General features: G+C 37.8%; 1 long non-coding RNA gene across 4 annotated transcripts in view; it reads right to left on the bottom strand.

Moving 5' to 3' along the window:
• The window catches only part of LOC143660847 (uncharacterized), a 256,137-nt gene that overhangs the window by 224,331 nt on the left and 14,881 nt on the right, over window positions 1–16,925 (bottom strand). The window lies entirely within an intron of this gene.

The following is a 16,925-nucleotide window of genomic DNA, read 5'->3' as shown; positions in this document are numbered from 1 at the left end:
CTCGTACCAATGTATGGTCAGGAAGGAAGACATGTATGAATGCTGAGCAACCAGAGATAAAACTATAGAAGACTCTGTACAACCTCCCCCTCCCCCCCCACCCCACCCCCGCCAAAAACATATCATCCACCTATTTCTGTGGAACTATGCTATCTGAATGGCAGCAACCCACATCTCCTACTTCAGATGGGCCCTTATTTGTCTAAGCCAAACATTGTTATCCTATCCTCCTTGAAACAGACATTTGCTGAGGACCTAAGCCATTCATTAACCATTTTTCTCCCAGCCACAATGATTTTTTCTAGGATGGGATGGTCAATAAGAATAAATTTGAGGACTTTTGTTCAACATCAAGAGAAGTGAGTCTCTTCTCCTGGATATGAACAAGGAATCATAGAGGGCAGGTGTGGTGACAGCCTCCAAATGACTCCCAAAGGCTTCTGCCTTCTGGCATTCACACCCTTTGTATAATCCCCTTTTTTACATATAGGGTTGGTCTATATGACCAACAGGTTAGGGCAGAAGTGATAGTAAGTCACTTCTAAGATTAGGTTATAACATATCTGGTACTCTCTCTCTCTCACATCACTTACACTGGAGGAAGCCAGCTGCCAAGTCATGAAAAACATACGGAGAGGCCTACATGATAAGGACCTGAAGCCTCCAACAAAGAGCTACAGGAATGAACTTGGAAGTAGATCTTCCAGTCTAACCAAGTCTCTAATAAGTACAACCCAGATGACATCTCAGCTGCAGCCTCTGGAGAAACCCTAATCCATAGCCACTCAGCTAAGCCAAACCCAGATTCATGACACATCGAAACAGTGAGATAATAAATGCTTATTGCATAAAACACTAAATTGTGGGGGTAATTTATTATGCTGCAATAGATAACAAATACACCTGGGGAACCATCTTGCCACCAAGAATACCAAGCTGAAGATAAACACAAATCTGTGAGGATCACAGAGAAACGGAGCTACTTCCCTAATTAGCTCACTCCTGAAGTCCACTCCATCACTTGTTCTCTTCTGTTACATAAGCCAATTAACGTCCTTCATTTTTTAAGCCAATTTGAGATATATTGTCCAGTATTTGCAAAGAAAATTAAACTAATGTAAGATTTATTTGGGGGCACTCAATGCCCCAAATGTGATTCCAGACCACTCTGATCTCTGCCCTTTTGCTCATGTAGCAGCCTTTCGGTCTCTTCCCCTTCATTCCTACCCATGCTTCATGACACTGCTCACATTTCACCCTCCCCGATCTTGATGATCAGTGTAAGAGGGACCATAGTTCATCTAAATTTATATAGTACTTTTTACAGTCCCTTCTGTTCATTTGTTACTGATATACTGCCCTATCTTTAATGAGTATATGTTTATCTAGATTGTAATCTCCTTGGAAGTAGAGACCATTTTTACTTCGTAAAATCCCTACAGCATTTATTATGTAAGGCATTCATTAAATATTGATTATTTGAATCTATCCTTCTAACTATCAGAAAGAACTTCTTGTGCATAAGTTAACTATCTGGCTTTAAATCATAGATATTAATTCTCAAAGTCAGGTACCAATATACTTGCTGAGGTGAAAGGGAAAAACAGAAGAAAAAGAGGGTTAGCTTTTTTGCTGGCCCATGTGTTCCTAATTTTTTTAATAGAGGATTTTAAAGATGACACTTGGTTGCTGACATCTCTCATAAAACTTTCTGGGTATCTGAAAAGGTTGCAAAGCTTTCCAGGTAAGCTGTGGTTATATATATATTTGAGGTATATGTAATATATATACATAATATATATATTTGAGGTATACATAATATCCACTTTAACAGCTTGAACTCCGTGAAATATAAACATAAAGTGCCCTTTTTTCCCATTATTGCCTTAACCCTGCTCTGCTAAATGTCTCTTTCTCATCCCTTAACAATATTCTGGGCAATTTCCACAGCTTTGAAATGACCATAGTATTAAGCAGTTCAGCCCAATTAAAAACTTCAGCTTCACCTCCTTCCTTCCTGCAGCTCAGGCGTTTGTGGCCAGGACCTACAAGGAGGAAGGAGCTTGCTCTCTTCCTTCACTCCTCCTCCCTTCCCTCTTGAGTGGTGGTTTTGGGAATGAGGGTTGAAATAGAGACAGAGATACAAAGAGGTAAATATCTCACTTCAGTGCTACAGTTGTGGTCTTCCCTTGGCTGATGTTGCTTAATGGCCTCTCATTAAGTGAGCCCTTCACTTAATGTAGTGAGCACCTCAACATCGGCTCTTTCATGGGCCTCTGTGGGGGCTTTTCCCAGGGTATGGTTTCCTGATGTGAGTATGCTTTTCTACCTTGTAATAACCTTCTAATAACCCCTCAGTTGCTACTCATGGAATTAACCTCACGGCCTCTTGAGTAGGGTACTGGCAAGTGAGCTCAAATCTGATATTGTCCATGGTGACCTCTTGATTCCTGGGAGACTGACACATCATTACCATGCCACATGGCAAGAGAGGGTGCTCTACTGCAACACTTCTCTCAGCCCCATTATCCTACTTCAATTCTCCATTACCCTACTCGTATGGAACTGAATTTAGATTAGCTGTTCTGTTCACTAAGGAATGAAATTTCATTCTCCTCTTTTAATCCCAATCTCTTTGGTTTCAAAGGAGAAGCCACAGTACTTTCCACTAAGCCAAAGACTCATAACTCTAAGAACTCTTCTATCTCCCCTTCCCCTACTCAAAAGTTTAAGTGGATGGGGTTAGGGATAGTTCCATGGGGATAATAACTGGGTCTTGCAGAGCCAGTTTGATTCTTTTTAAATCCTGGAGCTGATACGTGACCGCCAATATTTCGTGGCTCTCTTGAGAATATGGGGTATGTGGTACCTATTCCTCCCTAGCTTTGGATTCTTGTCATCAATTGAGAACATCTGGAAAATCCCACTCAATATTCTGATACACATATCAAAAAAAGAGAGAAACTGGTGTGTTGGTGTTTGGGGAAGAACCGTACTCTTGTCTCTGCTTAGCCAGCAAAGTACTACCATGGTAGTCCTTTTTTTTTCGCACAGGCAGGCACTGTGAATCAAACCGGGGTCTCCAGTATGGCAAGCAAGAACTCTCTGCCTGCTGAGCCACCATGGCCCACCCACTATGGTAGTCTTTTAATTCTCATGTTCATGCTTCCTCATCCATAAAATGTGAATACTATTTCCTGACCAATTGTCTTCATATAAACATAGGCCAAAAAACATAATCACATTAATTTTATTCAATATTTATGATCTATCTATAAGAGATAATTCAGTGAAAAATAAATAAATGAGTTATATCAATTTCTTAGTGCTGACTTATAGTCCCAGCTTGTCACCTATTACATATGAGGTAGTAGGACTATTGTGAGGATTAAATGTGATCATGCATGAGAAAGCCTTACATACAGTAAATGCTCAATTAATATCCATCATTATTAATATATTTCTATGACCTTAGACCATTTCCTCATTTATAATTGAGGGTAATAATAGAGTTCTTAAGATTTTATGAAGTCATATGATCTGGAAGCAGTTGTAAATTAGCTTGTAAATATTAGATATTATTATCTATGAAACAGGAAGTTTGGACCTCTAAAGGAAGTTGGGCCTTTTCCTCTTCTAAAATACTATGCATTTACTATTTGGTATTATGCAAAAAAGAAAAGTAAAATGTTCAGTTTTCATCAGAATGTACTATAGTTATTAATAGATAGACTCAATAAACAGTCTCATTCTATTTGAACTCACAATTTCTACAGATTTTTAAAGATTGATCTTTCCTTCTATCATACTTTCAATTCTTACATGGTCTCCAAAATGTTTTTACCTTAAAATATAATCATTTCAATCACCTTCACATACCTAACACAGAAAGGAAATGATTTACAATGCAATGGAAAAATACCGAAGAATCAAGTCAATGAAATTTAGTTATAGAATTTACTTATTCCAATATCTGACATCTTTCTAAGATACTGGGGGAAATTTTTCTTTCTTCCATTCTCCCTTTAAATATGAATACTAATGATATCACAGAGATATTAAGTCCATTTTGGAAATTCCAAATCTTGCCATACTCCTTTGGTATTGAATAAATTATTGTATATATTCAAAAACTGATTAAAAATTTTAAAATTTTTTAAAAAAGAATTTAATTTCCATTCACTGGCAAGTCTTTCAAAACTATGTTGATTACATCAACAATTGAGATTTGAAAGAAACATAAATCTAAGTTTCTGTTGTCACAACATAGCATAATTATTTATTACAATCTTTAAGTACAAAGTTGAAATAAACTCTTACATATTTGACTTTAAGAAAGAAAATAGTTAATGTATTTTGGCCTATTTAAGACATTCAGACTCAAATTGTTTCTAATCGTTAAGCCTTGAATCAGTAGATTGTCGTGGAATCAGAATCAATTTTAAATTCAAAAGTTGGAGACAGTGCAAATTTGCAAGTGGATCTATTTGTGAATGAAGTAAAATATATTTTGAAAAGTCTAACTTACATATTTTAAAATGTAGAGGCCACTAATGTTAAACTATAGTTTATCATTAGTGGCCTCTACATTTTAACTAATGTTAAACTATAATAACAATGTTTTACTGGGCCTTTACAATTTGTGAAGTGCTTTCACATGCATTATTTTGTTTAATATCTGAGATTCCCTGTGAGAGAAGCAGAGATGTTATCTTCATGTTAGGCTCAGTTGATAAGGAAAATGAAACTCAATGAGGTCAGTGACCTGCTTAAGATCACAGGTAGGAACTGGCAAAGCAGAAAAGAGAACATGGTTCTCTTCATTCCCAGCCTATTCCCACCATAACAGACTACTTCAGAAATTCACGGAATTATCTGAAATCCTGAGAACATCTGATCTATCACCTTGCCATCAGCCAGGTAAAATCATGCCCAGCAGGGCAGGGCAGGCACAGTGACAGAATTCTCACCTGCCATGCTGGAAACCCGGGTTCGATTCCCAGAGCCTGCCCATACCAAAAAAACATTCATGTCCAGCACTTAGATACAGTTGAGTTTCTCAGAACTTTTTGTTTGCAAGAAACAGAAATCCAATCCAACTGGATTAAACAAAGAAGAACTTATTGGCTCATGAAACAACAAACCACAGGAAGGTTGGTTAAGGATTATCTCAGGGTTGACGATTCAGCAACTTGGCATCAGAACACTCGTGAATTTCTCTCTCTCTCTCCTTTTTCTCTCTCTCTCCTCTCTCTGTCTGTCCGTCTGTCTCTCTCCACTTGGACATTTTTTCAGCAATAACTTCTTCAAATTGTCTTTCAGAATTCATATCAATTGTAGATGTCTCATTTTACAATAAAGGAAATTTCAGTCCAGTATAGTCAATTTGTCCATAACATTAAAATGGAAAATCTGATACCAACAGCTGAGTCCATTTTTTATTTCTAAGTAAATCTTTCCACAACACAAATAAACAATTACAGTTCCTTTCCCTTTTCCTTTTGGTCTTAACCTTGAATGCTGTTTGCCAACAATCTGCCTATTCTAGCTAAGTATCCCAACACAAATTCCTACTTTCCACCATCATCACTCTACAAAAGCAGCAGAACTAATAAAACAAACAACAAAGTCGGTTCCATGTTCCTTTGAAATATTAAAAGTTAGGAAATAAAAATAGGAAAAATTGTTAAGTAACTTTAAATAGTTTTTTCCTCTAAAATAAACACATTTTATTGATTATAAAATAGTTTTGGTACCATCTTATCAATCTTTGTAAATCAACTTAAATGTGCTCACATAGAAAGCAGAGGGCAGGAACCTGTGAAGATTAAGAAACTGTACTTGGAACTACCTATTAGTGTATCTTTAATATATTAATCATTATTATTATGATTAATCACAATCATTTTAGATTACAAAGCAATATTTCCAGTTTTAAGGACTCCCCAGGAAAATAATATTTACTTAGAAAATCTACTCCTTATGCTATAATTACATCTATATAAAAATGAAAATAAAACTGGCTTATGGAAAAAGAAGAAAAGAAAATGGATCAACAATGGGGCTCCAATAACAAAAAAAAAAAAACAGAGAAACCTTCAAATATTCCTAGATTTTCTCACAGCTGGCAGAAGTATATATTGGTATGGCCTTTCTGAGAAGTGATTTGACTACATGTACCAAGGCTTTAAAATGCTCATACTCTCTGATACATTTCTAGGTACCTATCTTAAAGAAATTAGCAGATATGCTAATAAAAGTGTATGTACTTGCACAACACTGTGAATGTACTTAAGGCCATCAACTTGTATACTTTAAAATGGTAAATCTTATGCTATGATTGTTTATACTACAATTCAAAAACCACTTAAAAAAAGTACAAATTTGACACAAAAAAGAATGTATATAAATGTTCATTTTTTTTTTTTTAAAGGAAGGAAAGACAGAGAAGGAAGGAAGGGAGGAAGAAAGGGAAACATTTTTAAACATTTTCTTGTTTTATTATATTTTGTTTGTTTGTTTGTTTGTTACATGGGCTGGGGCCGGGAATCGAACCGGGGTCCTCCGGCACGGCAGGCAAGCACTCTTGCCCGCTGAGCCACCGCGGCCCGCCTAAATGTTCATTTTTAATAATAAAAAATGAAACCTAAATAAATGGTCCGTAATAGGGCAATATTTAAACAAATTATGGTACATAAATATGATGAAATATTAGGCAGACATTAAACAATGTTCTTGAAACAATCTGAGACATGGAAAATGTTTACAACAATTCTGATTTACTCATTCATTCAAAATTGCTAGTGGAGGACATGCTATATGCCAAGCATTGTGCTGGTTCCGGGCACGCAGTTGTGAGTAAACCAGAGATGATCCTACCCTCCTGGAGCTTACAGTTTAGTCTCGGAGACAGGTACTAACCACATCCTCACCCAAGTAAATATATCATTATGAACCACGAGTAATGGTTTCCAGAAAGCAAGCAAGAAGCATTGAAAGTGTTTAACTTCAGATGAAGCTAGGGAGACCACAGGACTGGCTGGGATCTGAGGAAAAGGAGGGGAAAGAAGGAGCTTACTGGGCTGGGGAAGGGCATACCAGGCCGAGAGAATCACGTTCTCATAAGCCCCAAGGCAGAAAGGAACGTTGGAGGACACTTTATGAGAGCAATTTCATTTAGGCAAAGGGAAAATGTCTAGCAGGAAATAACACCAAAGCATTAATGATATTTTCTCCTGGAGGGGGACTGGTGATTTTCATTTTCTCATTTATACTTTATTGAGTGTTTTCAAATTTTCTACAATGAAAAATATAAGCTTTGTGATCTGGAGGGAATCAGCCTAAGGAAGTGCAAAAGGGTTAACTGAAAAATCTGGCCCCAAAGAACCCCTGTGTAAGTGAAGGAAGGAAAAAAAACACTGCCAGTGACTCCAGTCCAGAAACCCAGGAGCTGGAGTGTAAACTGGAAGCAAAAGGTGCAAGTACATAATTAGCTTTGGTGATTTAAAAGGGCCCTGACTACTCCAAATGAATAAACCTACATTCTTTACAGTTATTCCTAGAGCAGTCTTTGTAGGTAATGAAGCTTTATTTTCACAATTTACTTTCTGATCCTGTTCCTTTATTTCACACTGCTCCTATAAAATGAATATCATTTAATCCCCATTTTACAGATGAAAAAGAAAGTGAAATTTAAAAAGCAGTTAAGCAATTTGGCCCAAATGAGACACCTATTAGGTAGATTCGAAGAAAAGGTCTGTCTAATTCCAAAGGAACCACACCACTCTTACTACAGCTGAAAATGTGATGAGGACTGTTTACAAAACCATGCAATCACTAGACATTCCAACAAGAACTAGAAAAACATTTGATTGTGGTTGCTTCACTGCTGGCCAAAGAGAATAGGATTGTGATGGCAAGATAAGAGACCTGTGCAAAGCACAGTTTTTAAAAACTCTTATGTAGTGCCAGAGACTGCTTAGCATGTTTAAAATTTTGTCTGCTTTAATCTTCCATGTCGACAACCCTGTGACATTGATACTATGACTATCCCCAGTTTGCAGGCAAGGAAACTGCTTACTGAGACATAAGGTAACTTGCCCAATATCACACAGAGTTGTTATTTGAAACATGAAAACTGACACCAGAACACATGAGCTTAACCACCAAGATGTACTTCATCTCCTGAATTCTTAACTGACTCTCTCAGTCCCCCTCTACATGTCAGCAATCTATTTCCCAAACATCCTTCCATGGGCTGGTGCCCCTGCCTAGACTGGTAAGAAAGACAAGCTTCCTTTAGAAGTTTCAAGCAGGTGGAAAACCACCTGGACTCTGCAGGGTCTGGAGGCAATCCTGTTCCTGGGTGACCAAGCCCTTCCCAGGTGATGATTCTCAGACAGAAGAAGGTTGGGAACTACCCAATAATCCTAAGGCTCTGGTTGCCCAAAAGTAGTCTGCCTTGTGGAAATGAAGTATCTAGCCTAGTGGTTCTCAAATTATAGTGTGCAAAAGAATTACCCTCAAGGCTTGATAAAATGCAGATTGTTGGGCCCCACCCAGAGAGATTCTGATTTAGTGGATCTGGTGTTGAGGCCCAATAATTTGCATTCTAGCAAATTCCCAGGTAACACTTATATTGCTTGAGGGGAACTAGACTTTGAGGATCACTGGCCTAGCCTAGTAGAAGTCAGGCCTGATCTGGGAAGGACTCCCAAGAGAGTCAGCACCTTGAACAAAGCCCTGAAACTGAGGGGCCCTCTCACCCGGACCCCACCCCTCTCCCCTAACTTGGTTCCAGAAGTAGGTGAATGAGATGTAGAAGGAACCTTGACTCCAAGACGTGTAATGAACCAGGACTGGAAGTGTTTGCTGAAAAATAAACAATAAATTTTGGGGTAGTGAGTTTGAATTTTTTTTTTTGAGGGGTGCTAGTTGTTATATTACTTGGGCAATATTTTTAATCTGGAAGGAAATAAGAACATGCACTCAAACCTTAAAATTTGGGAGTTATGTTAATCCCTAAATTTTTAATTAAGTTCACCTACACATATAAAAGACAAAAATTCCATTTTACATTTAAATTACCAAGGTCTTCAAATAGAAAGAGGTGAATAGTAAAACCCGAGTGCCCTCTGGTGGGGATGGAATTCTGTACTATCCTAAAGCTCCAAGAGCATGTCCTGTGTAAAACAACAAATGAGATTTCCAGTGTTTTTTAACCCCTTTGGAGTTGGTGAATGTTTTGTGTGTTGAGGAAAAATAAAGAAAAAAAGTGATGAGAGGAGAGAGATTTTGGAGAACACTGTTTTGAGAACAGAAGGAAGCTTAATTACAGCTAGGGCTAGCGAGCATCCATTAAGTACTTATGGGCCAGACATTTTGCTATGTGATCTACACGTTATTTCACATATTACTTTGCCAACTCCTACGAGGGGCCGAAGGTAGCTCCTGTGGTTGAGGTCCCTTCTACTGATAGATCCTCAAGCCTCTGTGAATTCCTTTTGTCACCTTTTGTTATCTCTTCAAAAGCTGGAAAAATTACTTGACACCATCTAGTATTCTTCCTAACCCATTTTTTTTAAATTCAGGAAATTTAATGTTAGTGCAATATAATAATAGATGTACTTCAATCAAACTTCACCACTATTCCAATTATATCTTTTAAAGCGAGTTTTCCCAATCCAGTATCCAATTCAGGATCACACATTTCATTTACTTGTTATATCTCTTCCATCTTTTTTAAAAATATTTTTATTGAGAAATCTTCACACCTACACAGTTCATACATGGTATACACTCAATAGCTCACAATATTATCACATAATTGTGCATTCATCATCATGATAATTTTTAGAATGAAATAAAAAGAAAAAATAAAAGTCATACATCCCATATCCCTTACCCCTCCCTCTCATTGCCCACTAGTATTTCAATCTACCCAATTTTTCACCCTTTATCCCCTCTTATAATTTATTTATTTTTATCTTTATGTTTTTACTCATCTGTCCATACCCTGGATAAAGGAGCACCAGACACAAGTCCTAACTGATTTATTTTTCCCCATAGGCAGGCACTGGGAATCAAACCCAGATCTCCAACATGACAGGTGAGAACTCTGCCGCTGAACCACTGTTGCCCACCCCAAGCCATTTTTGATGGCCTTTAGAACTTTATGTCCTGAATCCGCCAAACATTTTCTTCCAAAATATTTTCTGCATATATTTTGAAACAAAAACTGTTTTTTTTTAATTATTTTCTTTCTTTTTTTATAACAAGCTTTCCAGGGGCAGTGAGAATAATGTACCCTAGTTACATTATGAGGGAGAATGATAGAATAGCAGAAAATACTGGGAAAGAGGAATAAATTAGTATCTCAAAATAAAGTCTCTCTATATTTGAATGTCTCCCCGCAAATCTCTCAGAAGACTCTTCCATAACTTTTGAATTTCCCTTAGCACATGAATTTATATTAGAACAAGTCTGCATGGCCATGCCCCCTCTTCTCTACAACTAAATAAAATAATACGTGTGAAAGCAGTTAACACAATGCCTGCACCCAAAAGACTCAGTAAATGACTGTTGAATCTGAATCCCAAAATTCTTAGTCCCATTTCCAAATGTACCTCTTCATCAAAAGGAATAATAATTTGTGTATATGTAGAATTCAAGGCTCACACAAAGGATACTTCTTACCAATAAAAGCAACCAAACATTATAAAAAGATAAAACTAAAACAAAAATTTTCAATAAGAAAATATTGGGGAAGGGAGAAAGCTGTTTTGATGAAGAGGATTGTTCTCGTTTGCTAGCTGCCGGAATGCAACACACCAGAGACGGATTGGCTTTTAATAAAAGGGGATTTATTTTGTTGGTTCTTCAGAGGAAAGGCAGCTAACTTTCCACTGAGGTTCTTTCTTACGTGGAAGGCACAGGATGGTCTCTGCTGGTCTTCTCTCTAGGCCCCTGGGTTCCAACAACTTTCCCCGGGGTGATTTCTTTCTCCATCTCCAAGGGCCCGGGCTGAGCTGCAAGTGCTGAGATGAGGAATGCCAAGCTGCTAGGCTGTGCTACATTGCGTTCTCTCATTTAAGCACAAGCCAATTAAGTTAAACGTCACTCATTGCAGCAGACACGCCTCCTAGCCGACTGCGGATGTAATTAGCAACAGATGAGATTCACCTACCATTGGCTCATGTCCACAGCAACAGAACTAGGTGCTTTCACCTGGCCAAGTTGACAACTGAATCTAACTACCACAAGGATGAAGCAAACCAGCCATGAAAAATGAAACTAGATTACGTATGTAAGGCCAAAATCAAAGGAAGCCTAATGAGAACCAGGCAGTGGACTAAGAGATATCTCATACACTTTCTTCACCCTGGTATTGCCTTGTTTGGAGTCCACGGAAATCTCTATTTAAGGGGAAACTGTGCAGCAATTTGCTACAGAAATTGCTGCTTTCTCACATATGGTATAGGCTTCATAAATGTTTAGTGGTAATAAAAAGGATGCCTGTGAAAAGCAGGAAAAAGAGTTAGGGATTCTTAAAAGGAAGAAAAACTGCAAACATGAATGCCCAAACAGAATTTTTATGAACTTATTAATTTTTAAAACTATATGAAAGACGAAAAAAGACAATGGATTAAAGTTAATGTTACTATTCAACATCAAAGCCACCTCTTTTTTGTAAAATTGATGCATGTGTGAAAACAAAAAAAGAGGGTTTAATTTTAAATGCAGACTCTACAAGGAATAGTACGTGACACTGAACATCACCTCTTTAAACGAGACCAAGCTGTGAAAAGTTAGGCTTGTGATTTCAATGAGGGCATGTGCTGGTTTGAAATGATGTATGTCCCCTAGAAAAGCCATGTTTTAATCAAAATCCCATTTTGTAACGGCAGAATAATCCCTATTCAATAAACTGTATGTTTGAAACTGTAATCAGATCATCTTCCTGGATGGTGTGATTTAATTAAGAGTGGTTGTTTAGCTGGATTAGGTGACGATATGTTCCAACCATTTTGGTGGGTCTTGATAAGTTTCTGGAGTTCTATAAAAGAAGAAACATTTTGGAGAATAAGAGATTCAGAGAGAACAGAGCAGAACAACACAACCACGAGAAGCAGAGTCCACCAGCTAGCGACCTTTGGAGATGAAGGAACATGCCTCCCAAGGAGCTTCATGAAACAGGAAGCCAGAAGAAGGAGCTAGCAGATGACGCCGTGCTTGCCATGTGCTCTTCTAGATGAGAGAGAAGCCCTGACCGTGTTCACCAATGTGCCTTTCCAGATGAGAGAGAAACTGTGACTGTGTTCACCACATGCCCTTCCACTTGAGAAAGAAACCCAGAACTTCATCGGCCTTCTTGAACTAAGGTAACTTTCCCTGGATGCCTTTGATTGGACATTTCTATAGACTTGTTTAATTGGGACATTTTCTCAACCTTAGAACTGTAAACTAGCAACTTATTAAATTCCCCTTTTTAAAAACCATTCCATTTCTGGTGTATTGCATTCTGGTAGCTAGCAAACTAGAACAGGGCACGAAACAGTCCATTTGTCAGGAATGGCTCAGGCCTATCTGCAGAGACATCTGTTTCTTTTCCAAGATACAAGTAAATGGATTATAGTAAAGAAAAGAAAAGTTATTCCAAGACATTCTGAATTTGATCAAGATTATCATTTATGTAGTAAGCCCAAACTCAAATGTATGGATTGCCTCTCTCCTGATCAGCCTGTTCCATGAATTATTAAAGGGAGATGGAGAAAATTGGGTGAGGGACAGCTTCCACTTTGCTTCTGAGCTAAAATTAAAATCAGCCTATTCCAAAATCAGGCCAAAGACACAAATACTCTGTTAAGAAAGCACATAACAATTTTAAGGAGCATGAGAAAATGTTAATATGGTCTGAAATTCCCACTAGCATAATCAACCAAAAACAACTACAAAATTCTTTTCCAAATTTTAATCCACGTTAATAACAAATGACAAACACGGTTAATATAAACTATAATAGTCCGAACTAATTTGACCATGCATGCAATGCAGCATTGGCAAAGTCAAGCTTTTGTGCTCAATTACTGTTCATTCATAATGACTTTAAAGAAACTGTCCTAATTACATGAAACAAAAAAATTTATTGTGAAAAACAGCATATACAAAAAAAGCACTAAATTTCAAAGCATACCACAACAAATAGTTAGAGAACAGATTTCAGAGTTTGGTATGGGCTACAACTCCACAATTTTAGGTTTTTGCTTCTAGCTGCTCTAAGACACTGGCAACTAAAAGAAATATTAATACAATGATTCAGCAGTCATATTCATTTGTTAAATCCTATCTTCTCTGTTACAACTCTACCTTCTCCTTTGATCTTTCTCCCAATATTTGGGGTATTTGGGCTTGCCCATTCTAACTTTTTCTTGTTGAAAAGGGCTGTCGATAATATGGGATAGGTGGATGAAACTGGTTGATATTCTGGAACGGCTGGCCCCTCTGAGTTTCAGAATTTATCTGGCCTAGGAATCCATCTGTAGGTTGTAGGTTTCTAGAAAGTAATCATAGTGCATGGAACCTTTGTAGAATCTCAGATAAACCCCTAGGTGTTCTTTAGGGTTGGCAGGAATGATTTTGATTGGGGTTTGGCAAACCATAATAAACAGCAATAGCTAGCTGGAGCTTATGTAAGAGTAGCCTCCAGAATAGCCTCTTGACTCTATTTAAACACTCTCAGCCACTGATACCTTATGTTTCAATTCTTTTCCCCCTTTTGGTCAGGAATGCATTGTCAATCCCACAATGCCAGGGCCAAGCTCATCCCTGGGAGTTATATCTCATGTTGCCAGTGAGACTTTCACATGTGGATGTCATGTCCCATGTAGGGGGTAGGGTAATGATTTTACTTGCAGAGTTGAGCTTAGAGAGAAAGAGGACACATCTGAGCAACAGAAACAGAAGAGGTCTTCTGGAAGTTAACTTTTAGGTATAACTAAAAGTAGGCTTAGCTTCTCCACTACATAAATAAGCTTCACAAGAGCAAGCCTCAAAATTTAGGGCTTGGCCTATTGACTTGGGGGTCCCTAATGTTTGAGACAGTATCAGGGGGTTCCCAAGTGGTAAAGTTTAATAATTTCATATTTTTTCTCCCATCCCTCAAGGGACTTTGCCAATACTTTTTAATTATCTACTCAACATACACTGGGAGCATCCAGGCATTAAATTAAGCTATTCAGAATTACAAGCCTTCATTCCCATTCTGTGCTCCCAGTGTCTGAGTTGTTTAAATGATCTATCCAGACAGGTTGAGTTCGATTATGTGCTACAGAAAATTTTGACTTTGTACAAAATAAACCTCTCTTCCTTTGGTCTCACAGAGTAGGTGAAGTTTCAAAATGCAGACAATGTACTCCTCATCCCTATATTCTTAGTCCTGACCCAATTAGCTTCATTCTTATCTCTAATTGAAACCTGATCTCTTTTTCAATTTCTTTAACAGTTGTGTATGTGGCAATGCTGACCTTCAGAACTGCAGAACTCCTACTCAGCCTTAGGTGACACACAGGTACCCAAAAGTTCCAGGGAAGTATCAGGTTGTACATATATAGCACAGCCTCTCATAATCTAGAAATAACAATTACAGCTGTGAACTAAACGTGACTGCTATAAGAGCTTACAATCCAGGCCCCAATTTTCTTAAAAGTATTTTCTAAATGAGACCATACAATATTTGCTCTTTTGTTTTTGGCTTATTTTGCACCACATAATGCCCCACAGACTCATTCACAACACTGCATGCCTCACAATTTAATGCCTTTCTCTAGCAGCACAATATTTGATCATATGTATACACCACAGTTCGCCATTCTACTTCTCAGTGAGTGTATCCTTCAGCCATCTCCATCCTTTGGGTATCATGTCTAATGTCCAAAGTCAACAATCCATGCCTCACATTATTCTCACTTAGTGACTAGTATATACATATATGATTATAATACAATCATCAACATTCACAATTTTAGACAAATTTCATTGCCTCCAAGAGAAAAATAACCAATAAACACACCCCTCAGCAAACAGAAAATTCAAACCTCCCCTTAGCTCTGTTCCTCTCCCCCACCTCCATCATTTACCCTAGCATTGCTGTGGTACTGTTGATGTCTTCCTGTTAAACACAGCCCATTGCATGCAATAGTAGTTTCCCCCATGCCCCGATATTATAAATTCTTTGTACGAGATTCATAGTTTTGAAGTAGTTCATGAAGAACTTATTTATATTTGTAGTGTTAATCAGTGGGATACATGGCTCTATACAACCCATTTCAATCATGTTCATCTTCACTATGGCTACTTATAGACCCTTTAATGAACTGCCTTCACTTCTATCCATTCCCTTACATTTAATGAACCTGGCTGCTTTAAGATCTGAAAAAAATTGGGGTGCTCATCAATTCAGAGCAGACCCCATTCTGATTCTCTTTTACCAGGATGGAGAGCAATTTCTATACTTTTAAAAAGACTAAGACAGGTCAAAAGGGGCTGTCTTGGTTTGCCAGGCTGCTATGACAAATACCATACAACAGATTAAGTTAACAACTATGGTTCATAGTTTTAGAGTTCAGAAGTTGAAAATCAAGGTGTCAGCAAGGAAGTGCTTTCTCCACAAATTATGTAGCATTCTGGTGCTGGCTTGCCACAATCTTTGGGTTCCCTGTCTTGCCTCCCATCACATGGGGATCTCTCACTCCTTGGGTCTGCTCTTCTGGTTTCCACTGACTCCTCCCTGTGGTTTTCTCTGCCTTCTCTTTATAGGCCTCCAGTAATAGGGATTAAAGCCCACTCAGTTGACCACACCATAACTAATAATATCTTCTAAAAGTCCTATTCACAAATAAATTCAGACCCACAGGAACCTGGATGGAGATTAAGAACATGCCTTTCAATGAGATACATAATTCAACCTACCAGAGGTGTTTTACTATCCTTTATTCTCCAAAAAAAAAAAAAAAAATGCAGCAGCAAGTACTATCCAAGTATAACCTAATCTGCTGCTTTCCTCTGTCTTATGGTGGGAGTTTGTAGTTTTCCAAATTGTCCAGAGCCCTGGAACTATTTGGGTCACTTGGTCTCTGGAGAATACAGAAGAGATGTGTGCTGCTACACCAGAAAAACTGGGTGACCCTTTCAAAGTAGGGAAATATTCTAGCCCCTGTAATTGTTTTCCTTAAAGCAGAAATTGCAGGCCACTGGTGATATCCAGTAACAGCTTTTTGATTGAATCAAAGACAATGAGGAACAGGTGTTTTCTTAAATAAAAACGTTAAAAAGTAATATCAACTATATTTTAACTTTTCCCACATACCAATTTCTTCATTAGCAGTGACAAATATTCTCATATATATATCCTTTATATCAAAATAATGGCAATAAATTAAGAAGTAGAACATTACGGGATGCTGCAAAGTGACCAGCAAGCCAGGATTGGAGTAATTTGGTGATTTAACACAATCCTCTAACAATGCTTGCCTATGGAGGTGAAGGAAAATGGAAGTGTATAACTATTAATAAATATTTCACTTATTACCTATAAAAAAAGTAAGGAGAAAAAGTATGTAAGGAAGCATAATTTTTAGATAAATATTTACTTCTCACAGGGAATTTGTAAACTGTAAATTCTTCAGGTATACAGTCTATAATCTGGAGAGGTCTATTAATTATGTATTGCTGAGTAACAAATTACAACAAAACTTCAAGGCTTAAAACAACAAACATTTATTATCTCACACAGTTTCTAAGGGTCAGAAATTCAGGAGTGGTTTAGCTGGGTGGTTCGGAACTCAGGGTCTCTCAAGAAGTTGCAGTTTAACTGTTGGTTGAGGCTGCAACCTCTGAAGGCTGGACTGAAATTAGAGGCTCTCCTTCCA

The sequence above is a fragment of the Tamandua tetradactyla genome, chromosome 17 (genome assembly GCF_023851605.1).
Source record: "Tamandua tetradactyla isolate mTamTet1 chromosome 17, mTamTet1.pri, whole genome shotgun sequence".
Lineage (NCBI taxonomy): Eukaryota > Metazoa > Chordata > Mammalia > Pilosa > Myrmecophagidae > Tamandua > Tamandua tetradactyla.
Note: the sequence above shows the minus strand (reverse complement) of the source record. Positions and strands in the feature narration are given on the sequence as shown.